Below are 27322 nucleotides of genomic sequence, written 5' to 3' on the forward strand. Positions count from 1 at the left end.
AGAACCATGCTGGAGCGCTCCTACCCCAGGATGTATTACTCTGTGATGCATTACACACACACACACACACACACACACACACACACACACACACACACACATGATAATGTGCATGCATGCATGCATATTAACAGGTAGATATTTGTTGTCTTCTCTAACTGCAGCTAAAATGTCACCTGCTTACAATTGACCCCTTGGACTTCTCAGTGTGCCCATCACAGAGGTTTTAAAGGGACTAAAGGAATTGGGAAGCATCCTGGCAATGTTATGAATTGGCAGTTTTGGTTTCTTTGGGTCTCAAGTCCAAGTTCTGAGATCACAATCAAGATGCGTTTGGACCAACAATGTCATGTATGTGTGATCAAGCTGTGTGATGGTCCCTATAATGCTGTGCATACAAGCACAGGGAAGCAAGACCTGTATTTGCTGCCCACATTCATTTGATGAAATTAATTTTTCCAAGAGAAGCCTATGCAAAAATGATACCATTAGTTCTAGGGAAGCTACAAGGCCAAATGTGCTCCTCATCTGAGAGGACAGGCAGGTTTTTGCATTTACTGGTTTCTCTTCTTTGCCCTACTGGGTTGCTCTGTGAATTTACCAATGAATTATAGACTGGCAGGTAAAAAGCCACTTGCTAAGTTTCCAAGGACAAAACTCCAAATACATTTTTTGACCAGATTCTTGACTCACTCCCCAGGAATATGACAAGATTGGGCTGAGGCTAGCATTTGGGTGATGTGTGAATCAGGAATGAAATGACAGGTGCTCAATAATTACCTGTTGTTTTGGAGGCATATACTGCATGAAATGTCGGCAACTTATACAAGGGTTTTCTTATTTTCTTCTCTCCAGTGTATAAATTTTCAGATTAAGTGCCACACACTCAAAAAGAAATCAAGTTTTACTGATGATCTATTCCCTCATTGTGCTCAATTTTATCCTCTATGTTAATGTACTATGGAACACACAGAGTCATTTCATATGACACTGAAGTGTCCATCTTCCTAAACTTAGGGGCATATGTTTTTCAGCCAACTGCGAAACCAAGAACAGGCATTTTCAATGGTAGCTGATTTCCTGCAGAATAGTGTGTGGGGGAGAGAACTAAACTGTTTTCATCAGAAGTTTCATTCAAAAGCATGAAAAACCACAAGTGACAGCTGTGCAGATTCAGTGGATGTGACGTTTTTGAGTTTCTTCAACATGACAAGTAAACACCTTAAATCGGTAATGCTATATGCATAATACATGGCCTGTATTTTGACATCCATCATCAAATGCTGACTTGAGAAAATATGGGTTTGTACGTCAAGGAATAGCACCCATAAAGCAGGGAGAAATGCAGGTCACACGGTATTAGGAAAACTGTATTTCATTACAGAATCTGCAACAAGCCAACACATCCTTTTATTTTATCTTATTTAAAGATTCCATTTTCAGCAGTGAAAAGACTCAATTCCTTTGCATGAAACCTTCATTTAGAAATGACATGCTTGTTTCATAGGCCGCTTTCATTTTGCTTTCATATTCCATTTTCCCCTTCAGTCACCAAGCCTGGTTCCATTAGCATCTGCAACTGACAAACTAGTGTGAATCTCTCCCCAGAGAAGGTCTGTCTCTCCCCTGTGCTGGACCCCAAAACCATAGTGCTTTTGTTCACCAGAAAAACACAGCCATGAAAATACCTCTTTTTATTCTACTGCTAGATGCACATCTGTAAAATACAAATTCAACCACAACAAAATAGATTTCTCTTTTCTTCCTACTATAGGGTTATGTTAAAGATGAGTAGAATTCATTGGCTTTGCTTCTTTCTTAGGGCTTATAAAATATGGGGATATTACAGTCTGAAATGATAAGACTGGTTTTGATTCCCTAAACCACATTGAAAGGAAGAAATATTCAGGGACTGTCCATCCAAAGGAATGTAGCAAATCAGCCTTGGGATGCCAATGTGGTAGCTTCTATCCAACTCACCAGAGCTGCAGATGAGAAATAGGCAGTTCACAAAGTGTATCCAGGTAGCTGACTGCCTTGCCACCCTCCCCATGATAGATGGAAGCCCTGGATATGTCTCTAGTTGCATGTTGAGTCTCTCTACATCAAACAATGATTCACTTTTGCATGTGAATGTTTTGGCACATGGAATAAAGATGCTTCAGGAATATCCAGCTCAAGAATAGTGAAGCTGGGATATATTCCTTTTATTTTTGAAATGAACACTCTGGAATCCTTCTTAGAAGCAACTCAATTTGCCAAAAAGATGTGACAGATAAAATCAGCATCAAAAAAGATGGGACAAGATGTTCTCACCCAGGAAGTGATGCTTTAGACATGTGCTCAAGGTTCTCTTTTGAACACAGACATGGGAAGCAACGATGTACTAAAAGGAACCAACTGATCTCCTTTTCAACCCAATCCTGCTCCCCCTTCCAGTGCTCAGCCACAGATGGGCTGGGTGTATGTGACCCATTTGATTCACCAGGCATCAGGGTTACATGTCTTGACCAACAGTGTCTCATATCAGGTATTCTTATTGCATGTGACTTATGAGAACTTTGGGACTAAGACTTGGTTTTCTGTTCCTTTGAACTTCCCAGATCCTCAATAAAATGCATAACATGTAAATCCAAGATGCAGTGAAACAGTAAAGATTTTACAGTCAGATATCTTGGGTTCAAAGTCTGACTCGCTTACTTACTAGCCATATATTCATTGTCATTGCACAGACTTTTTCTAAGCCTCCATTTATTCATCCACAAACAAGAAGTTCCCTTCACATAGGACAATCTGAAAGTTAATAAAATAACGCATTCAAAATAGTTAATGCAATGCCTGCTATGAAGCAAATACTCAGAAATAATGGCCACCAATGTTCATATTTTAGCAGTGACACAATATATTTATTTTGTGGATGAGTACATACCATCCATTGCCACTCCTTTTCCAATGGCAAAACAAAATAAAGTAGTATTTGATGGATTTTTCTAGAAAAAAAATTTCATATACAGAAAATTCTGGAAACTGATGTGCAAGCCATGGGCACTGAGGATATATTATGGTAGCAATAATCAGGCTAGCGTTGTGATAAAAAATGCAGCCTCAAATATCTAAAGAAGAAGAAGTCTGGATATTAGACTGCCTGCAGTTTTTTGGGGCAGTTGATGAAAAACTGGTAGCTGATCTTCAGGAAACAAAAGTTCTTTATAACTCAAAGCAACTCTTAACTCTCTCTGGAGCCTTCCGGTTTTCCAGACCTAATCTCCCATTTTGCTTAATTATTCAGGGGCCCCAATGCTCAACTTTTGTTTCTTGGGCTCCTGAAATCATTCCCCACACCCTCACATTTTTCCCAGCTTTTGTGTTCTTGACTAAAGGCTCCTGAGTTCAACTGGACAAAGCAGAATCTGCTGCTGTTTTCATTTCAGTCATTTCAGGGATGGGAATGGACAGCTCTGGGTCTCGGAGAGGTTCCTAGAGGGTTAAGGGATCTATCATGAAATCTTCAGACACTAGTATTTCATTTAGGATGGCTTAAAATTAAATACAAAAATCAACACAAGTACTAGGCCTGTTTTGAAGAAGTGCAAGCAGAGAAAGCACAGGAATCATAAGAGGTTTGCCAATGCTTCGTTTCTAATTAGTTGCTGTGGATATTTGCTGTACACTTATTCATACCATGCATATTCAGCATTCAAGAGGCACCATGTGGTTACAGTAAAGAAAAGCTGTAGCTCAGATGAGATCTGCTGGAGGGGAAAGTGGGAAGAGGGTTCCAGGATGATGCAGAAGTAGTGCTTTCAAAACAGACGGGTGGCTCAGTATCCCAGTCCTTGTGAATTCAAAGCAAAGAACTTCTCAAAACCTTCCCAAGTAGAGGCTACTATTTTACAGATGAGAAGAGGGAGGTACAGAAAAGTTGAAGAACTTGTCCAAAGGTGCAGATCTCAGACAGGGCAGACTGCAAACTGAAACACAACAAAGCGGCTACAGAGTCCCCTATGCCAGCATGCCTCACTGCCTTCACATTGAACCACACTCCTCAGAGCAGCCCAATGAGTTTAAGACCTGTGCATACTTCCATTTTGGAGGAGAGGAAAATAAGGTTGAAGGCAATGGGGTCATTTGTTCAAGTACACTGAGTTGGCAGGTAACAGGTCTATGACAAGTTCACAGATGAACATGAATCCTGCTGCATCCCCAGCAGGTGGGATGCTTCCTCCTTCTTGGGTACCAGAAGGGTAGGCAAGTTTGAGACTCAAGCCAGTCTTCCCTTTTTATTGTTTTCACTTTTAAACAATAGCAGATAACAACTGGGACTCATTGAAGTTATACTTAACTTGCTTTGGTACGGCAGCATGTAGAATTCAGTACGTATAATAAATGCTTTATTACGGTACTTATCCATGGGGGAAACACAAAGCACTTTCTAAATCTTCGCTAGTTAAATCCCCAAGCCTTTTCAGGAGAAGAGGGAGATGGAGATTCTTATCAATCACTTCCCCTAGAAGAGCTGCAGAAATGAATGTGAGTGCTTCAGTTACCCCCACAGGTTTAACATAAAGGAATCAGTTCAAATGGTGGGCCAAATTATCTTTTATTGTGTGCGCATAAATGATGGTTAGAAATCCATATGCTACGTTAAACTCGGGAAATAAATTAGGCCCAGTCATCCTGGTTTGCTGAGACAGGTATTCAATGGGAAGTTGTAAAAGGGAAAGATCACCATTCAAAATGATCTATAAAGACGTGTTAAAATCAAGAGAAACATCTCATATTACATCATCTATGAAATGAATTAAATTTCTTGTTAATGCCAGGGGGAAAAATTCCAGAGCCAAATGTCAGCTGATGTGAAGATCAATAAAAATATTTTGATAAGTAAATGCAAACAATGCTATTTAGTACATGATTGGCAACTGCTGAAACATAAATTATCCAAATTTCCCATTGCTGCTTATGGGAAAATTATGCAGATTAGAACTTGATTAGGCTTATATCATGAGACTCAATTTGGACTTTTAATCTATTAAGCTCCAATAAATGAGGCATCTGAATAGCTCCCCTGAGCAACCACAGTAATAGCCAAAACACTCATTTTTGCAGTTTATATTTCAACAAATTCTTCAGCAGCTGAAGTCAAGAAAATTCCATGTACTGCAGAAAAATTGCTAACTTATAAACGCAAAAATCCATGCACACAGTGTTGACTTGGGACATGACTATTTGGAAAAAAAAAAAAAGAAAAAACTACAAGAAAATCCTATCCAAATGAGGTGGGGCCGGGGGGGGGGGAACCCCTCAGTTTAACCCTGTAATATTTTTTCATGGTAGTTTCCTGTGGCTTCTTACCAAGTTAGAGTCCAGAGTCAGGCTGGCCAGACAGCTGATCACAGCTACTCCATAAAAAAATCACTTGTTAACCTGATTGGACATTTTTCCTGGCAATTCCCAGAGAAAACATCAAGCACCAATTTGCCCCATTTGGAGCCCCGGGTGGCTTAGACCCCAGCAAGGTGCTGGACGTCAGTGTTGAAGAGGAAAGAACAGGAGCATGATGCGCAGTTTCTCTATGTGACTACCTGCTCTGCGTCACAGAACCTCTTGCTCGCTGCTAAGGAAGCCTGGCAGTAGAGCAACAGGAGTTGATTACTGTCCTGTGGACAGAGACAACCACATAAACAGATAATTTCTTTGCAACCGAAATCACGGCATTAGGTCTTATTCATGTCTTTAGAGCATTTTAAAAATTCTTGTATCTTTCACACATAGATGATTGGTAAAGAAATCTTGTAATCAATCAACCACCACAGCTCAAAGAAGAAAAGTTCCTGGATCCAAGGACAGAGTACCAGTTAGTGGCAGAGCCAGACAGTATATACGTACTGTCACCTGCTCCCTTCTAACTCCTTTTCCATATGAGAAGTCCATTCTATGGTGTTTGATCGTAGTGGTAGCAATGGTGTCCTCCCCCTGGACATAGGATGTAATGCCAGGAAGTCTTACTTCCTTTGGCCAGTCAGATCATATCCTACCACCCGGTGTTCCTTAAGCAGGGATCAACCGACGTTCTTCTCAGGATCTTTAGTCACCAGGCCAGAAGGTTCAAAGTGTGGAGTTGTAGGTGGCCACTTAGGCCACTACTTGTGCAGATAAAAACAGTGCGAATTAGTTAAGAGGCAAAGAGAGTAAAGTAAGGCTCTTGCATCCTTGAAGCTCCTGAATTCAAATGTGCCAAAAACTAGTGATATCTCTGCTACGTGATCCTCTCACTGTGTAAGCCTTTTCAGTTAGGTTTCTATTACCTACATCAAAATGTTCCCACTGCAATGAACCTCTCTTAGAGTGGAGAGATGGTACATGCATGTCTGATACCCCACTGACACTCATTCCTGCATTCCAGGTTTTCTGTTCAGTTCCAGTAATCAGGGACAAGATCTGTATTACTAATCCTGCCACCATTGCTTTCCATTTACAATAAGTAACACTGGCATTTTTAGCAATGCATTTTTCTAAAGACTGCATTTAATTAGCGCCTTGGGGAATGGACTCCACCCATGACGATAAATGTGGCCTCCATTTGAGAGTTTGTATTTTGGGTCTGACCCAAACCAAAGCAAATTAATCCAACAAAACAAACCAATGTTCTCTACAGTTATTTGCCTGTTACCATTTCAAACTTTACATTCATCACTTAGATAAGTTTCAAAAATATAAGGGGTCTTCAAAAAACTTGTTAAAACGGGTGTTCTGAAAAAAGAACTAGCCATATATTAAAAACAAACACTTCCTTATATTTTAATTCCACCAACCTTTTGAAGTCCCCACATGTTTGTGAGGTTCTTCTCACCAAGCAATTCTTTCCCTTAAAATTAGTCCAAAGAGCCATCTGCCAGAGGGAGTGGTTTATGGAAGGAAGAGACAAAGGAGGAAAGAAAAGAAGAAAGGAACACATAAAGCTAGTCATCACTCAAACAGAACTAAGCCTGCAGATTTGGAAAGAAACCTGATATTCATTTGGTCTCATTGCTTTCCTTTGCCCAAGAGCTTAGAGTGTCATAGCACATTTTCCACAACTTTTCAATGTTTTTTTACCCCCTTGTAATTCATCTAATGACTTCAAAATAAAACATACTTACTTTGTCACTACAAATCAACTGACTGAACATTTCTGCTTACTCTTTGGCTTAAGCAATTTCACTCCTAAAAACACATATGCACAGGAAGGCATTTAAACACCTGCATCCTGCATCCTAGGGTTTAGGACTCCATGCCATGGTTCGGTTGCTGGCTTCAGCTTCCTGCTAATGTAGACCCTGTGAGGAGGGGCTAAGAGCAGGAGGAGCTGGTTTCCTGTCACTCTTGAGAGTGGTCTGGGCTGATTTCCCGGCTCCTGGGCTTGGGCCTTTATGGACATTTATGAATGGAACCAGTGGCTAAGAGGTCTCTCTCTCTCTTAAATAAAAGTTTGTGGAAAATGAATTGGTTAAGTTTATTGAAAATGTGTGTTGCCATAATTTCTTTATACTAAATATTTGGCTATAATGTTCTCCGTTCATAGCTGCTAAGGAATAATGCTGAGTTGAAAACATGAACATTCATGTTGGGAAAGAGACTATGTTACATACACACTTATAAAATAATTTAGAAATACACTGGATGACACAGAACAATTATCATGACAAAATATTGGTGAAAAAACACAGATCACATGTTACCACGTACAATTCATCATATTTGATGGCAAAGTGTTTATGGAAATAAGATGAATACATCCACTTTCTGATAATTAGGTGGTAACATCATAGCATACGCATATTTTCCTCTTTGGCTTATAGAAGGGTATCTCAAACATATAATGGAAAATAGAGTTAAAAGATGAGTATCTTTTGGCTCAAAAGTTTCTGAAATCTGTGCATAGTTATTGATTAACGTTTCCCAGAAACTTTTTAAAGTATCCTCAAGTGAGTTGCTAAAATGAGCATGTTTTTTTTTTTTTTTTTTTTTGGTACAGTAAGGGGAAAAAAGCAGAATCATGCATTTATAAAAGAGCATAACCTGGCATCTGAAACTTGTATGATTTCTGGGTGGGAGCAGCTGACAGGCATGGCAGATCCTTGGCTTGCTCAGGGACAAAGACCTGGCAGGTCTGGCAGCTGGGCAGACTGAAGTTCTGAGCTGGAACTGACCCACCCAAAGTTACAGACTCAATGGACACCACAAGAAATAGGGCCCAAGAGAGTTTTTAGGCTTTCCAGTTCTCCATTCTTTCTACATCTCAGAACTTTATAACAGCTACCCCTCTCAAGAGCACAGGCCATGAAAGGTGCACCACGGAGCACACGTGGCCTGTTGAGAGCCCATGTAAAGCCACAAGGCCCTGCACACAGAAGGCAGGAGCAGAAGGCAGGCACCTGCTGCTCCTCATCTCTGCCAAGTGTTACCCTCTTCAGAAATCCTGCTTCTTCTTTTCCAGCCCAGGCCCTGCCTCCCCTTTCTTCACCTTCTTGGGAAGCCTGTCTTCACTAACTTCTCTCCCCGCATTTATACATGTCTATTTTCTAAAGATGTCTTCCTCTGGGCTTTTCCATCCCTTTTATTCATGACTTTACAAGTTACGGGTGACTTTTAATCATGGATTAATTGCTATGTGCCCATGTTCCAACATTCTGAAGCAACTTTAATTTCCTCCTCTTTGATCTTTGTACATTTATAGGAATCTTCATTTCAATGTGGGAGAAACTTTGCAACCTTTTCTTCATTACCATTTATTCTCAATCCCTCTTCTAAGATCCTCCCTCTTTGCTGTCATCACAAGAGGACAAAGCTGGTTTTTCCTCTCACAAGGGACATCCTCTTTCATGCCAGATCATGTTGCCAGTAAACCAGAGACCTCTCATGCTGGGGGGAATGCAGACATATACAGTACAAGACAGTGATATGGCACGGACACTTAGAAAACCCACACAAACTCACTCCTGCTGCCAAGATTATATACCATTTTGTTTCATTACATCCATTTTTTTCTCTCCTCCTTTTGGTGAGCATCAATCAAAGAAATGTAAAGAGCTCATTAAAGTGATAGATTGACTGAGAATGTAACCACCTTTTCATTATAAACAGTTTCTCTATGTTCTCAGTGCTTTGTTTTTCAGCATTTGTCAGGGAGTTCGAATGCCCTTTTGCATTTAAAACACCAAATGCCAAATGGGCCCCACTTGTTTGGTTTAGCATGAACCAATGTCCAATGGAGCAAGAACCAGAGCTACAAAATCACAAGCAAGCTAAAACTGCCGTATCTTAAGAACACAGAAAATTAAGTAGCTGTAAAAGATGGATTTGCCAAGTGATCCAAGCCATTGCCATGTAATTCAGGAAAAGCAGAATCCCATCCCTGGCAACTTGCAGCCAGCTGTCTTTGAATGGTTCAGGAGACTGTGTGCCTGGCCTAAGACAGCAGCCCAGGTTCCAAACATTCACAAGTCCTTTACAAGAAAGCATTTTAAGTTTCCTTCTTTTAAGTGGTAAGAGGTTTCCTATATAAATGCTTACGCTAATGAAGAATCTATAACTTGGATCCTGCTTGCATAACTGGGATCGAGTATCACAAGATGAGTCATTGTCAAGCACACACGTGTGCGTGCATACAAACATACACAAGTCTTCTCTGGAGGAGGGTTTCACTGGTCCCAGCATGATCACTGCCCTCAGAACACAACCTGAACTCATCTATACCTTGGTTAAGAACTTGAATTTTGCAGCCAGACTGTATCAGTTGCAGCCTGCCTTTCAGTTTCTAGTTTTGTGACCAGGACAATTTCTTTAAATTCCTTGTTAAATGTTCCTCATCTGTATAATAGGCACAATAATATGTCATGAAAAAATAATTGGGTTAATAATAATGCAGGAAAACTTCTTTATTACAGTAACTAGCACAGTTTGGGCACTCACAAATACTGACTTCTTATTATATATCAATAACAGGGTAGTAGAACTTACAGAGAACACGGGAGAGAGGAGTGTCAACCCCTAACTCCGAGAACCCATGTTAGACACTCAGTGTCTTACCCATACCTGGTTTTCCCAACCCTACACTGAGGTGAAAATAATGCCCCCCAATTCCTTGTGATGATGACACATCGGATAAAACATGACAATCGTGATAATTCTGGTTTCGCTACTCACTCTTCAGGAGTAACTGCAGAGCCATCATTGAGTTGTGGTTTGGCAGTAGCGGAAATATATATAATGTCCTATCACTGGGTCTTTGTCAAGAAAGCATGGATCTAGGCCTGCTACAGCCACAGACTGGACAACCTGTATTGTGACAATCATGTAGCTTGCACATGGTAATGCCAGGCTCCATCCTGCCCGCAGAAGCCCTGTATCTACTCTGCCTGCTGACAGGAGGCTGCCATGGGCTGCTCTCTGGTCCTGTTTCCTCATCTGTAAGATGGACTTGGCTTGAAGGGCCTACTAGTTCTGAAGTTTGTGAATCCAACTGTTCCCAGAGAAGCTCAGACAGAATCACATGCAAGGGGAACTGAGGGTCAGCTTTCCAATGCCTTCCCTGGCTCCAGCACACATTCTGTCTTCTATTCCATGTTGCACCTCGGCCCAAAGAGCAACCTTCAGTATCTAAACCACTAAGAAAGACAGACATCCTTCCCACCCCCCAAAGTTGTTCCTGTGGCCAAAGAGGCCATAAATGACCATTTATTAAACAAACAGTATGGGCTCCAGGAAGAGAAAACCACCACGACGAGGCCCCAGAGGCCCACAGGCAGCAGCCATGTCGGGGCTCTCATCATCCTGGTACTGTATTACCAGTAGTTCCATTTTCTGGGAGTTATCTTCATAATCAAGATGCTATCCCAGCCATTGTGGGCTGGAGAACTATTTTTAATTTTAATTTAAGGAGCAATTAAATGAAAACAGTGGATACACTGGATAATAAAGTAAGTGATTAGCAGCATGCAAATGACAAAGGCTTAATGATGATATGGTTCTAGTCTCCAAAGGGCTGGCAGAGAGAAAGCCCTTTCTACATGTGGTTGTTCAGTTAATGTGTCTCTACCCACAATTACAACATCGCTGACACCATTAACCAGTGAAACAACACCACTTGGAGAAATCCTCATTGTCTCATTAAAACAGAAAGGGTCAGGTAATTTCCCAGCGTTGTATGTCGGATTTTGTTGTTGGTAATTAGCAAACATTACCCAGCACTGACTCCCCGCTGGGAGCTGGGGAAACTTAGTGAAATATTAAAGGGAAACTCCGTATATTTCACCAGGAAATTGAAAAGAGATGCACTAATAGTTACCCTGTCACTCCCTTGCACACAGTCAAAGGACAAAGCAACTTGGAAACCTCCTAATTGAGGGAGATATATTCAGACTGCATGGGAAGTCACTGTCCAAATCAGGGCCCCGAGTCACCACTGCATGCTGCATAAATAGGACCTGCGTCCCTGAGTATAAAAGACCATTGGAGGGGCGAGAAAATCACAAAATTTGCTTTTTTTGCTCTTACTTATGTGTTTTTTATTTTATTTTTAAACTTAATCTCTCTGAAATGGAGGTAAAGGGCCTATAAAAAGTTTTCTGTTTGAAAACACTTTATGACTTAAATAAGCACCAAGATTGTTTATTCAAAAAATTTTATATCTAGAACTGTTAAAACCGGGAGAGTGAGGAACTGCTTCCTGAGGTCCTGCTTCCTTCTCCTACCCCACCCCTTTTCTTAAGAGAAACTCTTAAGATGACTGACTTGAGGCCCCACCCATCATGCCAGCCATTGGCCTAATGCACTGTCAGGCAGCTGAATGCTATCTTATTCTTTAAATGGAACTTTTGGAACATAAAATACATTCCAATAAATGGGAAGAAAAAAATTATGAATTCATTAAACCACTTTGGTATCATGTGCTATATATAATATTTATATTCGAACGACTGTAAAATATGCTTTAATATCTTTAGGCAACTCTAAGGACTTAAATATTTATAAAATGGCTAAAGATAAAGGATGGCCCTCTTATTCCTACATACAGATGATGTAAGGCGTGCAATCAAAGACAATAACACTCTGTGCCCGTTTGTCATCTTACAGCAGGCGATCAGCCTGCATCCCTCGTGTGCCATCTACGTAAGAGTTGTTGCCGACACTGGCAACTCCGGAGGAGTTGGTGCCTTAAAAACTACCTAGAGTGCTATCCTTCACAGAAAACAGGCCTTTCTGAAAATGGAGACAAAACAATAAATTCGCAGGCAAAACGGCTCCAAGAGGGGCTTCAGGAGACTGCTGTATTTATCTAAGACATTTGGGAATGAAAGGCATTTTGATTTAATATTTCATAAGATGGAGACAATCCCATCCTTGCCTGGTATATAATGAATACACATCAAAAAGTATGTTCTTAAGTTATCAAAATCTTAAATGCAAATAAATAAATAAGTAAATAGAAGGAGACACACCTGCCTAACTGGAAAGGTTTCCTGTGGAAATGCAAAACAGCCCCCACTCAACCCCGATTTAAAAAAAAAAAAAGCCACTGTGAATTCATAATCACCCAGGGGCCTATGAAAAGCAGGTTTATAGATGAAGTGTGAAACCTCAGTCCTGATGTTCTCATTATTTACTTCCCTTGCACGGCCTGACTGATTTTCACAATTCTTCCATTTGCTATGCTGACTGTAGCTGCACAGAACCACTTGCGCCTAGCTGCTCTGACCTCTCATGTGGACACGCCTCTGCTCAATGCACCCTGTGCTCCCTGGCTCCCACTGGAAGTTTAAAAATCCAGATTGGACATTCTTAGGCTGGCCACTTCCATCTTATCCTCCTGGGTCCTCTGAACTTACAAGTCCTCATCTCTCGGAGGCCACCAACTCTATGGAGATTTTAATTTTTGTGAATCAGCAACTCTGATAACTAGGATCAAATTGTTTCACTGGATTAGCAAAGAATCAAGACTAGTGTGTCCTAGCTTTTCTGCATTTTGGAATCTCTGATGCTCGTATCCTGGCCCGAGGCTCAATTTTGTATTGCCATGGAGTGCAGCATGAGCATCTTGGGGAATTTTAAATGTTTCCCAGGTAATGACAATGTGCAGTCAAGGTCATTTCCATTCAGAAACAAACCCATCACTAGAATCTAGTGATCACTGGTGAGGACATCATAAACATAATGAGGAAAATATTTTATAAATGACATTGTGGAAACTCCAAGATTCACATGCAAAAGAATGAAACTGTTTCCTTGTCTTATACCAAATAAAGATCAATTCACAGTGAATTAAAACCTCCAATATGAGACTATAATCCATAAAACTCCTAGAAGAAGACAGGAAAATAGCTCCTTAGCATTGGCCTTGGCAATGATTTTTTTGGGCGTGAATCCAAAGCCACGGATAGCACAAACAAAAATAAACAAGCAAGACTGTATCAAACTTACAAGCTCTGACTAGCGAAGGAAACATAAACACAATTAAAAGGAACTTATGAAAACTTATGATGAAGTGGGAGAAAATATTTTCTAAATGCTGTAAGATACTCATATTTATTCTTACTTATTCTTACTCACATAAGAAACTCGTACAACCTAAAAGCAAAAATGAAAATAAAAATTAAAAAGACCCAAGTGAAAAATGGGCCAGGAGTCTGAAGATACATTTTTCTAAAGACATACAAGTGTCCCAGTACACGACAAGGTGTTCACCTTCACCAACCACCAGAGAAAGCAAATCAAAGCTATTTTGAGATATCAACTCACCCCATTAGAATTGCTATTACCAAAAGCAGCAGAGGCAACACAAGGTTGACGAGGGTGTGAAGGGAAAATCACTGCATACCGTTGGCAGAAATGTAAATTTGTTCAGCCACTATGAAAACAGTATGGTAGTTCCAACAAAAACTTAAAACTAACACTACCATATGATTCAGCACTCTGATTTATGAATAAATATCCAAAGGAACTGAAAACTATATTGTGAACATATATCTATTCGCCCAGGTTCACAGTAGCATTATTCACAATAGCCAAGATACAGAAATGTCCTTGAAAAAGCAGAAATGATCTATGCATCTTTGATGTGTGAATAAAAAACTTATTATTCATCCTTAAGAAAAGAATGCCACTTGCAATAATACAGGTTAACTCGAGAACACTCTGATAAGTGAAATAAGCCAGTGGCAGAAACATAACTATTACACGATCTCAGGTTCATGGGGAATCTAAAAATAAGTCAAATTCACAGAAGCAAAGAGTACAAAGTGGTTGGCAAAGCTTTCAGTGAATTATGGAGATATTGATGTAATGAGCAGCACAATGACTAATCAACAATATCATATCTTGTACTTGAAATTTGCTGAAGGATTGGATTTCAAGTGTCCTTCTCACAAACACACAATGCAGTAGCTAAGTGAGATGATGACTGTGTTCATGAACTTGAGTGGGCTGATCATTCCCTAATTTCAAATCATCATGTTGTATTTCTTAAATACACATAATTTTATTTGACAGTTAAATTTTAAAATGGATGGTGATATGGCTAAAACTGTTGGGCTAGTTAAACTTCTTGAATTTGCATGTGAATATCACGTGTCAATACTGGGGATATTTTATTGTGTATTTACAGGAATCTGAGACCCTTCTCTACCTTCAGAACTATTATACTGTAGGTGTCTTGCTTGGGGGTCAGAGTTACACAAAAAGGAATAAACAGAAATAAAGGAAAGAAAGTAGGTCATACACTCTATCTCATTTCTTCCTCAACACTTCCAGAGGGCCAGCTAAACCTACCTTTCCTATGTTGCTCACTCCTCAAGGGTATCCTCATTTCCATTCTTATTCATTTTCTCTACATATTTACAGACAAGACAAGTCAACAATAGCCTTATCTGCTAGTTATGAATGGGCAACCCTACCTTGCTATTTGGTATTTTAGGGACCCGGATGGAAGAAAATGGCAACACCACGCAATATGACAACAGAGACAGCTAAAGTTGCATGGTCTCTAGCTACGTCACTCTCTGTACGTATTCACTCAGGGCTGCCATGAATAGCTGTGAAGGGTAGGCACTGCATAACAGCTAATCTAAGCTGGCACCACTCATGCCACTGATATAGTATATTTGCATATTTATTACAGCAGTTTTCATAGATGGCAGACAAGTGTTTAGTTTGAATCTAATAAATACATTATGACAGCTTCTGTTCAGGAGATGGAAATCATGCCTGGAAAAAACAGTAGCTTTTTCTGACTCATCTGAAGATATTGCAGACAATAGAAAGTCCTGTGCTTCAAAAACTTGATGCAACAGGTACAATTCATATTCTTAGCAAGAACATTGAAGATCAGAGAGCTAAACACTTTGTTCAGCCTAGTAGGCGGAGAAGCTCAGTTCATAGCCAGGCTGCCTGTCCCACAACCCATGTGTGCTACATATAAATACGACTGCCAATATGAACAGTCATTTGTTTACCTCTTCATGTTTATTATTAACACTGGTGTGGTTTCTCTCACCTCTCTGTATTCACACACTGATTCCTCTGGGTCTTTGAAGCCCCACTTAACAGATGGAGAATTGAAGGCACAATCTTCCTCCACAATCAGGTGACACAGGATTTTAGCCCAAATCCTTTACCCTACTCTGTTATGTAATCACTTTGACAGCCACATTTGCAATTCACCATCAAGAACTAGAGCAAAAACTCCACCCTCTGAGTAGCTCCTGCTGAGATGCCAGGTGGCCAGAGGAGTCCTCAGATTCCCTAATGGTCTCTAAGGCTGCAAGAGTGAAATGTCCTTAGTTAAAATTGGGAGACCTCAGTCATGCCACCCTTACCAGGCATGGGTTGGTTCTCTACACCAGGGTATCTAATGAATTCATTTAGGTTGAGGACTGAGGGCTATTGGTAAAGGTTGAAGGACTGGAACGATTTACACTAGAGACAACTTGGCCTTCTGGCCAAGACTCCTGCAGACAAGTTGATGTTCTCGATTTTTGTAATCCTTGCCTGGCACCCAGTGCCCAGGTGTCAAATGAATAAACGGTGATTGAAACCTGGTAGGAAAGTGTATATATTTAATAAAGAGATGGAACTGATTTTATCTCATCTGCAGTCCCCTAAGACAACAGGCTACAGACAACAGACTGCAGGATTAAATCATTTTTTCACTCCCTCTACATACTTTTCTCAAGTGTCCACTAGGTACAAGGTGCTATACTAAGCATTTACATACTTTTCTGCTCTTTTGTGGGGATGGGGAAAATCAGTACCCACTTCAGGGTATGTTAAGTCAACAGGAATCTCATCTACAACCCACTGCCTTTGATAAGACAAGCTGTTTTAAGTCCCTTGGTTGCTTTACCAGGTGACAACATAGAAGGTAACCCTTGGTGGGATACAACTGGCCTTCCCTGCTTACATTTCTTGTTTTACTTGGCTTCAGCCCCTTTTATATGTCCAGCTGCTCCTTGGATGACAATAATAATAATACCTCTTTTCAAATTCAAGTCTAATTATTCTGGGTATTCCTTAACAATGTGGCCCAGAGCATTCTCAGCCTTTTCGTATCACCTCATATGGTAACATCCATATCACACTTAACACATCCAATAGAAAATCTTCACTATATCTAACAACATGTTCAATGTCAACCAAGCCGCTGTTTGGGAACTGAGGATTATTTTCTTCTAGAACATGTCATGAAATATAACTGAAACATATAAGAGCCATTTATATCCTTAAACATTCTATAAATGCAGAATTAAAGTCACTTGTAAATCAGATGAGCTATATACGGGGCCATTTTTATGAAAATAAATAAAGGCTTTAGAAAATTACATGGCTTTTTGGCTATAAACACATGAGTAATGGCTAAATAAATAAGTAAATAAACAAACAGTGGACAGTTGGCTAGGCTCATTTGGAGGCATGCATGCTGTCTTAATGCATGTGGCTTAGATCTGGGTGTCAGAAAATTAGAAATGGTTCAGATTAGATTTGCACAGTGTTGTGGAATATCATCAACCTTGTATCACTAAATATATGAACTCAAATTATATCATACAGATTGTCTCATGTGTCTCTGGAACTTTTGCCAATAGATCCCACAGTTTCCTTGACACATAGAGAACAGAAAGAACAGGACCCTAACCTCAGGCACAGGAAAGGAACTGCATACTGACCTGGCCTTATCCAGAATTTCATCAGAGGCCTCCTCAGGTCCATGGGATTATAAGACTTCCTGTACCTATCTCTGATTACACATCTGGACTTTCCTCCCATGAGGTAATTTTCCAATCCATTTTCTCAGCCTAACAGATGGCCTGAAATCCTTGCTTTGGGGACTACAGTGGTCTGTTCATCCTCATCTATTGACTTCTGAGGGAACTTCCACCTGGAGACTGAAATGAGTACACAAAACCTGGAAATATTTTGAAGTCTCTTGACACAAGAAAGCGATAGCTCTGTCTCAAATGTCCCATATTCTTCCTGACAGCACTGAAGTCCAATCTGTAGGTACGGGGCCAGCGGGGGAGGGAGGTGGCCTGGGAGGAGAGGGAGCTCAAACAAGGATATGATTGAGCAAAAGCTAAAGCGGAGTACTTCAAATTTCACCCATTTCTCCACTAGCTTGTCCAGCTATTGTAGAAAGCAAAGCTCAGGCCAAGGGAATACTATTCTCTCATTCTGGGAACAGATAAGGCCAGTCACTCAAATAATAGAATTTTATGGAGACCAGAACCATTGGAAAAACAAACAAACAAAAAAATGTTGGTAGCAGGGATCACTTGTGGAGTAAGGCTGGGATCCACTGAGTGCTTAAATGTTTGTCCCTGGCAATACATTTAAGCCTTTGAAAGCAGACATGTAAAGTTAACTTTAGGCTCACTCATCAGAATAACACTTGATTTTGGGGGGTGGTTTTGTTTCAGGAGGCACATTGAGGTAGCGAGGAATGTATAGGCTTTAGAAACAGACCATGTGGGGATCAACATAGGTGCTGTTAACTGGCTCTTAGGGTTGAATTTCCCCCCAGCCTCTATCTTTTCATCAGTAAAATGGAAATAGTAACCACTGCCCCAGCAGGTTGTCGGAGATTCAATGAGACAGCATATACGAATGTGCCTGATACACAGCTCACCTGAAAAACAAACACATTTCTAGAGGGACATTGGCAAATCACCTACCCTTTGAAGAATGAACTAGCACTTGAGAGCCTGATGCCAAGGTCATGAGGCCAGCTCAATGCCACCAACTCACATCTATTTTGTGTCCCTGCAGCTAAGACTTTTTATTCACTACAGGTATCCCACACAGGGCGCTGCCTGGTGGGGAAGTGCTACTGCTCTCCATGCAGTAGGAAGGAAGAGACAATTCTGTTCTTTTTCAGTTTTTCTTCCTCTTTCCCCAACCCCAAGGAAGACACTCAGATTCAGGAGGCACAGAACCACCCTGAGGTTCAGAAAGTGCTTTGGGTTTCTGCAACATCTTGCCACTGCTGCCACTGCAGTGTCGGCTTTCTCTGGGAATCTATTAGCAGAACAGTAAGTGGCATTCTTAAGAGGATCTTTCGTGTGATGAAATATGCTGTGTAGGAAAAATTCTCCTAAGTTCAAGTCATTTAGGAAACAGCTGCAATTGTGCTTTGCTGAATTACATCTGCACCCCTGTGCTGAGATTCGTCTTGCAACGTCCACAGAAGAAATGTGACAGGGCAAGCCTCTTTCTGTCCTGGAGACCCGATCAGAGCCCTAAGCCAGACTTACTTTATTGTTTAGTAAGCTCTTTTAATGAAATGTACTACTCTTATTATAGAGGACTCAAAATAAGATCTAAATCACAAACCAATAAAAGAAAATTATTGGACTGGGTATCTAAAGTTACTACCTAGAGGCTACTCGAGTGTGGTATTTATAAATCTCTAAACAGTTAAGTATAATTGTCTTTCTGGTTTTTGGGATGGAAGCCAACAGCAGTTTCAGTTACAATCGAAGAAAAATATTTTAGCGCTGAGCTTTGTTCATTTGGTAGGTATAAAGAGAAATGGCTTCTCCCCCACCACCATTTCAGAACGGAGAGAGAATATTGTGGTAATGAAATGTTATATGGGAGCAGCTGACAAAATGCTTCTCTGATTTCAGGGAGGGAGAATGTGTGTGTGTGAGGATATGTGCTTGGGTGTGTTTGCAAGAGGCAGCGAGCAGATGGGGGTCGGGTGGGGGAGGGAGTGAGGAGGGAGAGGAGGAAGGGAGACGGAAGGGAGTGATGGGCAGGTGGGGGAGGGCAGCAATGGGCATTGAGGACGGGGTGGTCTGCGACACAAATGGGAAAGCCAGATGTGCAGCCATGCACCCCAACACCGGCTGCTCCTCATCCTGACACGAAGACAGTACCATTCCAGAAGGATGTGAGTGCTTCCAGTGAAAGACCCGTGACCCTAATCCTGTCAAACGCCATCACTCTCCCTCTGGAGCAAGAGTGAGGATCCTATAACACACAGACCCCCTAAATGCAATAAAAAACCAAGACAGTACGAGAAATGTTCTGTTCTAATGAACCCCAGAACTCATCTCACTTGAACCTCCCCCCAACCACAAAGACCACATCAGTAACTTCCTCTGGGCAGATGAACTTGGAGTGAGAGGGTCCTCACCGTATTTACAGGCAGTTTCTTCCAGAAATGTCTTCCTTATGTTGGTCCAAAAGACCGAACTCTTTCATCATTACCCATTGGCTCTCTGGCTTTTGTCCAGAGGAGCAGAAGATACAACAGCCCTTTATGCCCGCTTGCCTTCCCCTCTTGGCATGGGCCCATGGCGCATGTCTCCTTGAGCACAGCTTTGGTCTGTCAGTGTTTCCCCTCAAAGTGAAAAGCTCTTGACACACTCTATCTCATACCTAACCAGAATCAGAAATCCCTGCTCAAATCGAACTACACTTCTACCAGTAAGATGTATCCAGCTCATCAGGATCTTCTGACCTGGTGTTTCATCATCCAAAGGTTTAGACAGTCTATCCCAGGCTGTCTTACACAAAGAATGCAAGAAGTCATACTTTCTTCTCTGGAAGAGTAAGACCTCTAAGACCTTCCCCCAATTAATGCTATCCTTGGTCCCTAGTTGGGTTTCCTAACCTCTGGAAAGGCAGATCAAGCTGAGCACCCACTGCTATGTGTTCTTTCATTTGGTGCGAGAGGGGCTCCAATTCAAGGAGTGCTAGAGGCATGTGCATGCATGCACAGCCCTACAGTGTTTATTAAGTTGGTGGCTATGAAAGCACATCAGATACAGAGAAATCAGCTCACAGGAGATAAGGGAAACCAGTCCTGGGTAGGTATCCCTGCTCTTTCCTTCTATGGGATGTCAGGGTACAGACTCAGTTTGTGGCTCCCCAGCTTCTAGCTACAGCTGCCTTTGCTCTCTTTTTTCCTTGAACTCTGACCTTCAACTCTCTTTCCTCCCTCTCTCCCTGTGTTCTTCTTCACTTTTTGAGTAAGAACAATGGCTATCTCTCCTACTGGGACACAGTCCTGGGTTAGGGACCCCATTTCCACCTACCTACTCTTGACACCCATGTGGATTTTCCACAATGCCTACAACATCAACCAGGACTAAGCTCAACCCTGGGAAATGGCTTCCTCCCCAGCCTGGCTCGCCATTACTCGAGACTCTTCTAGTGAATGGCTTCACTGTCCCCCATCGCCAGGAGGAAGCTCAAATTCATGTATTCTATTTCACATCGACAGCGTCTTCTGCTGGAGCCTCTCATTCTTTTGTTCGGGGTTTTTTTTTTAAGATTTATTTATTTTTTATTGTAAAGTCAGATATACAGAGAGGAGGAGAAACAGAGAGGAAGATCTTCTGTCTGATGATTCACTCCCCAAGTGGCCGCAACGGCCGGTGCTGTGCCGATCTGAAGCCAACTTCCTCCGGGTCTCCCATGTGGGTGCAGGGTCCCAAGGCTTTGGGCCGTCCTCGACTGCTTTCCCAGGCACAAGCAGGGAGCTGGATGGGAAGCGGAGCCGCCTGGATCAGAACTGGCACCAATACAGGATCCCAGTGTGTTCAAGACAATGACTTTAGCCACAAGGCAAGGACTTTAGCCACTAACTTGAGGTTAGTGCTGGGCTTCTGTCTTTTTTTAGGGGAATCACAGTTCCTATTAGGGATCCCTGCTTCACAAGGCTGCCACATCAACATCCCTAAAGCTCACTTCCAAGCCCATGACTGTCTTGCTCTGAAAACTATAGCTCCACAATGCCTGTAACATTATTTACAGTCTTCTTGCTGCTCTACAGCACAGCATTTCAGGTCACAGCTCTGCTACTTTTCAAAAGCTGAGCTCATGAAGTAGGACTGACCACATCACCATTAATATGAAGGTACATTAGACAGCTTGCATATGGGTCCAGCATTGTGGCACAGTGAGGTAAGCCACTGCCTGTGATGTCGATTGCCCGACCGGAGGCTAGCAAATGCACATGGGAAGGCAGCATAGGATGGCCCCAGTGCTTGGGCCCCTATTATCCAGACTTCTGGCTTATACCTGGTCTAGTGCTGGTTCTGATGGGCATTTGGGCAGTGAGCCAGAAGTTAGAGAACCTTTCCCTCACTCTTCACTGTTCTACCAAATAAATAAGTAAATACTCAAAAAATGATTGTAGAAGAGGCTGGGATTGTGGAGTAGTCAGTAAAGCTGATGCCTGTGGCACTGGCATCCAAAATGGGTGTTGGTTTGTGTCTTGGCTGCTCCATTTCCTGCTAACATGCTTGGGACAGTAGCAGAAGACTGGCTAAGTTACTAGGCTGCTGCACTCTAGTGGGAAATCTGAAGGAAGCTCCTGGCTCCTGGTGGCCAGACCCAGCCCTACCTGTTGTGGCTATCTGGGCAGTAAACCAGTGAACGGAAGATCTCTGTCTCTTCCTTACTATGAAGCTTTCAAATAAGTATTTTTCCCAAAAATGTTTTAAAAGCTTCTAGAAAAAAATGGAGTTACAAGACAAATCCTCTTGATACAAAAATAAAAATCTGAAACAGATTGCTTTTTGTTCATGGTATGCATTGTTAATGAACTTTCTGCACCCTGCCGCCACCCTTCACTTCCTATCTTGAGACAGGTAACACTAACAAGACTGACAGATACTGCCAGTTAGGAGAAAACATTCAGAACCTGTACCTTCCACTGCACCCCTCACCATCCCTCCTCTACTCCATTTAAGACTTTTCAAGGTTTGGAAACACTTATGGTGATCTTAAAAATATTTTTTTTTGAAAGGAAGAAGGCATATCACTGAGCTGAGACAACAGAATTGTCTTAAAGAAGCAAAATGGTTTACAGGCCACGACCTCCAGTTCCTGAAAGTGGAAGAACCAGGTTCAAATCACTACTTTACTTCTCTGATCTTTGGTGTGCTTATCTTTACAACCAAAATAGTGACTAGCTGAGCTGGTACAGCAACTTTGAAGGCCACCCAGGGCAGCTCTTCTATACCCTGGTCTTACCTGGAATGTCCCAGGGTAGTATAACATGCCGCTGGATGCCCAGGCTGTGCCCCAGGCCCTCGAGATAATGACTGCTGAGCTGCAACCAAGCATGGGTATTTTTTAGCATCTCAAAGCAACTCAATATTCAGTCAAGATGAAAACCAATGATCTAAGAAACATATTTTCTTGGTTGGCAAGTGCCTATTATATCATCTTAGTGAATGTTCATGAACACTGACATTATTTCACGGTAGTGGTTGGGGGTGTTCAGATGGTCTTGGCTTTCAGCTGGGAGTTTTCATGTGGAGCATGGAGGCAGTTCCTGGGGACCACCAAGCTCTTCTCTGGCCCCAAGCCCCTGTATTCTTTTTTCTACTCATACTGCCTACCCTGTGCTTTTCCCTAGCTTAATCCACACTCTGTGCTCTTTGACTGCACAGGGATTTATTTCTTGTTTTGCTTCTTAACCCTACCTCCATAAGCCCAACTCTTGAGACCCAGTGGTTACTCATTTTATTGTTCTCTTAAGAGCACCCTAGACTCCTTTCCTCCATGAATTCTCATCCCATACTTAAGCCCACTTCTACTGTTGATCTTCTTGCCAAACACATGAAGAAAAAACCCAAGTCTGCTGACAAACTTCATGACATCTTCTCAGATCCAATCTCAGGTGCTGCCCATGGACAAAGGAAAAACCAGGATTGAATCCCTTACCTTTGTCCCCAAGCCTGGTTCTCCTTCTCCATCCTCTGCTCAGTCAATTGCTTCAATGTCTGCTCAGTCATCAAGCTTAAAACCTTCTCGACTCTTCATCCTAGATGGTCTTTGATCTCTATTTTTCATACTTCAGATCATCTCAATTTCTGCCTTACTTTTCCTGCTTACAGCATAAAGGTTGGACTGTCAGCCAAGACACCACTGTAGTAAAATGGGGGAAATCTGTCGAGGGGGTGGGAGTTTGGGGGGAATCCCAGCCTATATGAAATTGTACACATAATTCAAAATTCAAAATAAAAATATATTTTTAAAAAATATCATCCTTTCTAGTCTACAGTGGGTCTCTGTCTCATCTACCTTTAATCCTGCTCATGTTTTTGCCTGCTCTCTTTTTTCTAAAGATGGACTCAATCCCCCCTGTTCCTACAAATACTTCATGACTCCTTGAAATTCAAACTCTTAGCAATGCAACAAGTCTAGGCTCTAGGCCTGTGTTGTAGCCACTAGCCACCTGTGCCCATACAAATCCATTACAATTAACTGAAAGTGAACATGCAGTTCCACAGTCACGTGGACCACATCTCAGGTGCTCAAGAGCCACTGCACTAGTCCACCTCATTCACTGATGTCACCTCTTCTTAGAAGCCTTCTCCATTACTTGAAACATGAGAAGCTTTCTGCATTCCCCTGCTTTGAGCAATGGACATCTCATTGTCTTGCCATTGTCTATGCAGGAAGGGAAACTTTCTTCCACTCACTTGTGTTCCTCAAGGATACCTATGGCCTGCATCCAGTCCTCTTGGAGTCCTGAGTTTTTATAGCACCTGTTCTATGATGATGCCCATTTATTTCTCTTTATTTCCCTTAGGCTATTGTCCTTGATAGGTTAAGCAGCAAGAAGCTATACAATCCTCATGTTGTGTCTTGATATGAAAATAGAAGGGGAGACCCTGTCATGTATGCCCTCTTTCTAGAAGCTGACTCTCTGAGGGAGTCTCTGAGAACAGACCCGCCTTCTGCCCTCCGTCTGTTCACTCTCCTTTCCAAGATCACACTCAATTCTTGTCTTTGAGAACCATAGGGAAACAGTCTGGCGAAAGCCACTGTTGTACCAGCTGATTTAAATGGAAATGTTTTCCCCAGATAAATGCGTGCTAAATAATACACCAGCTCTCCAGCCAAAGGGAAGTGACAGCCACTCTGTAAATAAAGGCTCTTAGTTGCTGGTAAAGAATTGTAAAGTGGTTCAGAGCTGATGTTTGCTGACCAGCAAGAAGCGGCTTCACCTGCTTTATATAATTGTCACTATAGTTTCGCCTGCTGTATATTAAAACTGCATCTCATAGACCCAAATGTCACATCTGATAGACCATTCTGCATAGAATATGCCACCGTTTTCTGTAATTGTTTTTGACAACAAGCCGTCACATACATCTCCAATGTTTTCAGAAAGTGACTGGGCCAGAATCCCTAGGCTGGGTCAGTTCTGACACCATGTGAGCTGAAAAAGTGACATTAGCAGGGGACTTGAAAAGGGAAGAAAGAGAGAGAGAGAGAGAGAGATCCTAATAGTCAGTGGTAAAGACCCAGGCACAACTTCCTTGGAAGGCCCAACCCCTTCTCTATGTGATGATAAACGTTTCATGTCCAGTTATCTCATATTAGAAAAAAATTTCTCGGAGCTCACAGGGACATTGTGGCCCAGGAACATATCTGCTCTGAGTCCACACTTCTATACTGCTGGGGAGAGAGTAACAGAGTTCACTACTAGGAGAAAAAGAACAAAGTTGTATAAAAACCATAGCATTCACAGTAATGAAAATTGGGGGTGGCAGTGGCGATAAATTTAAGTAGCCAACAATCAGGAGAAGTTTAAGTTTGTTCCCCAAAACAAAGAGATAATTTTAAAATCCGTATTGCTCCCCATCCTTCTGGTCCACCTGGAGGTTGGGGCATGCCAAATGCCCAGATGAAGGGTCACAAGCATATCTGAGGCCAGGGAGAACTTGGGATGGTTGGAAGGGCAATGGCAGTGGGGTTGCCTCATTCATTGGTCCCATGGAATAGGCAAGCCCAAGGAGTAGTGTGTGGGGCCAGTAGGCAGAGATGAGCACTGGGGAGGAAGGGACCTCTCCGTGTGGGTGTCCGCTGCGGGATCACTATTATTGACAGGTCAGACAGTCATGAACAACAAGTACGTGGAGAGCATTGAGAGGAAGCCAACAAATGGAAACATGGGCCTACATGGAGAGCAGATGGGATTTATGGCTGCTGAGAAGTTCTGCTGATCAGAAACCCATCGGAGGCACTACTAGGCAGAGAGCTCCCTCCCCTGCCTTCCCTTGCTCTGTGTGTGTCTGTGTGTGTGTGTGAGAGAGAGAGAGAGAGAGAGAGAAAGAGAGAGAGAGAATCCATTCAGGTCTCTAGAGCAAACACTATAACCAAATGGCTTAGAGACAACACAAGTGTTTTCTCCATGGTTTGGGGAGCTGGGAAGTACAGTGCACAGGTGCCAGCTGGCTCAGGGTCTGGTGAGGGTTTGCTTACTGATCCCCCTGATGACCCTTCATCCCCATCAGCCAACATGAAGGGTCTCCTTGGGGCCTCTTGTACAAATTCACATTCATGAAAGCTCCACCCATGATCATGAACATATCGCTTCCCAAAGACCTCATCTGTTCATATCCTCCCTTGGGGGTTAGGATTTAATGTGCAAATTTGGGGAAAGACACAACAAATTTCCCATGACAGCAGTATGCAGAGCTCCCTTCATTGATAGCTCCTGCCAAAACTTATTGCTGTGCTAAAAGGAATTTATGCCGGCTTTTGCACACTGGGGAAGGGAAGACCATTTGCCCCATTGACCAATGCATAGAATCTGGGAGGCTGGATAGGGGTTCCAACAGCTGGCAGGAGGACTTGTTGCTGAGTGTATAAGGAATCAATGGGTACCCGAATGTCTGGGCTGGGCCATGAGATTCTGCTTTACGAACAAGCTCCTGCAGGTAATGTACAGCATGGGGTGAGCTGTTGGGACAGGGAGGTGGGGACAAACAGTGAGAGGCAAGGACTCAAACAGAGGCACCAAGTGTCATCTGGAGGCTCATTGTGGTTAACTCTGTGCATCCCATCTCTGTGTGACCTGGGCTGGCTGCATCGGAGGAAGGCTCTGGCTCCTAAGGGGCAGGTGGAAGGATGAGCTCAAACCCTCTCTTGGGACCTAGATTTGATGCTCTGTCTTGCAGACTCATCTGAGCAAAGGGATGCCATGATTTAGACTTGGGGGTAAGAGGATAATAGTGGAGTAAAGAAGTAAATATTAGACTTCCGGCTCTGTCAATGTTATCAGAAGGACATGGACTATTTCACAAGCACCACCACGTAGGAAGTTCTCCAGGAAGATCTCACTCCTGCCTCAGTCCCCAGTGCATAGCCATAGGTTCTCAGGTCCGAGGACTGCTTTGAGCTAATAGTCCGCTCAACATACAGTAGAGGTACAGCTGCCTCCAATGTCCACTTTCTAATTCACATCATAGCCAGTCTTTCACACTAGTCCAGACCGATAAAAGGCAGAAAACCAGAAGGGAAGGAGACTATGGAAAATGTTATTCCCAGCTTTGCTGCAAGGTTGAGCACACAGTAGAAGGAGGTTGATAGAGGATAATGGAGCACACAGGTCCAAGTTTCATGATTGAGCTTCCAGAAAGCTCTGCATGAGCAGCATGGTTGTCAGACATCTGCTCTGCTCTCAAGAAGGTATTGCTTCCTATTGCAGTAGCAGCTGTTCTTGTGGCTATGCTCCTTAAACCTTCTATTCAAGGATGATGGGATTCAGGCTCCAGAGGGCATCACTGCTGCCCACCCAGCAGGCCGTGTGTAGCAACCATTCCACAGCTCCTAGCAAGCTTACATGAGGGTGTCACTCAGGGGGAAATGTGTTGCAGCCCACTCTGCCAGATCCCCATTCCCGAGGCTGTCTGTTACAGTATGGTATCTCTGCTGTGCAGCCTCTCCAACACTTGCAGATGACATCTTTACTTACAACCACCTGCCTACAATCCCAGTATAAATGACAGGGGAGATTGAGGGCAGAGCAGAAAAC

The 27322-nt window shown here is 42.4% G+C and overlaps 1 protein-coding gene across 9 annotated transcripts in view; it reads right to left on the minus strand.

The window, feature by feature from the left end:
* KCNMA1 (potassium calcium-activated channel subfamily M alpha 1) overlaps positions 1 to 27322 on the minus strand; it is a 665861-nt gene that overhangs the window by 39981 nt on the left and 598558 nt on the right. The gene's annotated exons all lie outside the window — the stretch shown is intronic.

The sequence above is a fragment of the Ochotona princeps genome, chromosome 13 (assembly GCF_030435755.1).
Source record: "Ochotona princeps isolate mOchPri1 chromosome 13, mOchPri1.hap1, whole genome shotgun sequence".
NCBI lineage: Eukaryota > Metazoa > Chordata > Mammalia > Lagomorpha > Ochotonidae > Ochotona > Ochotona princeps.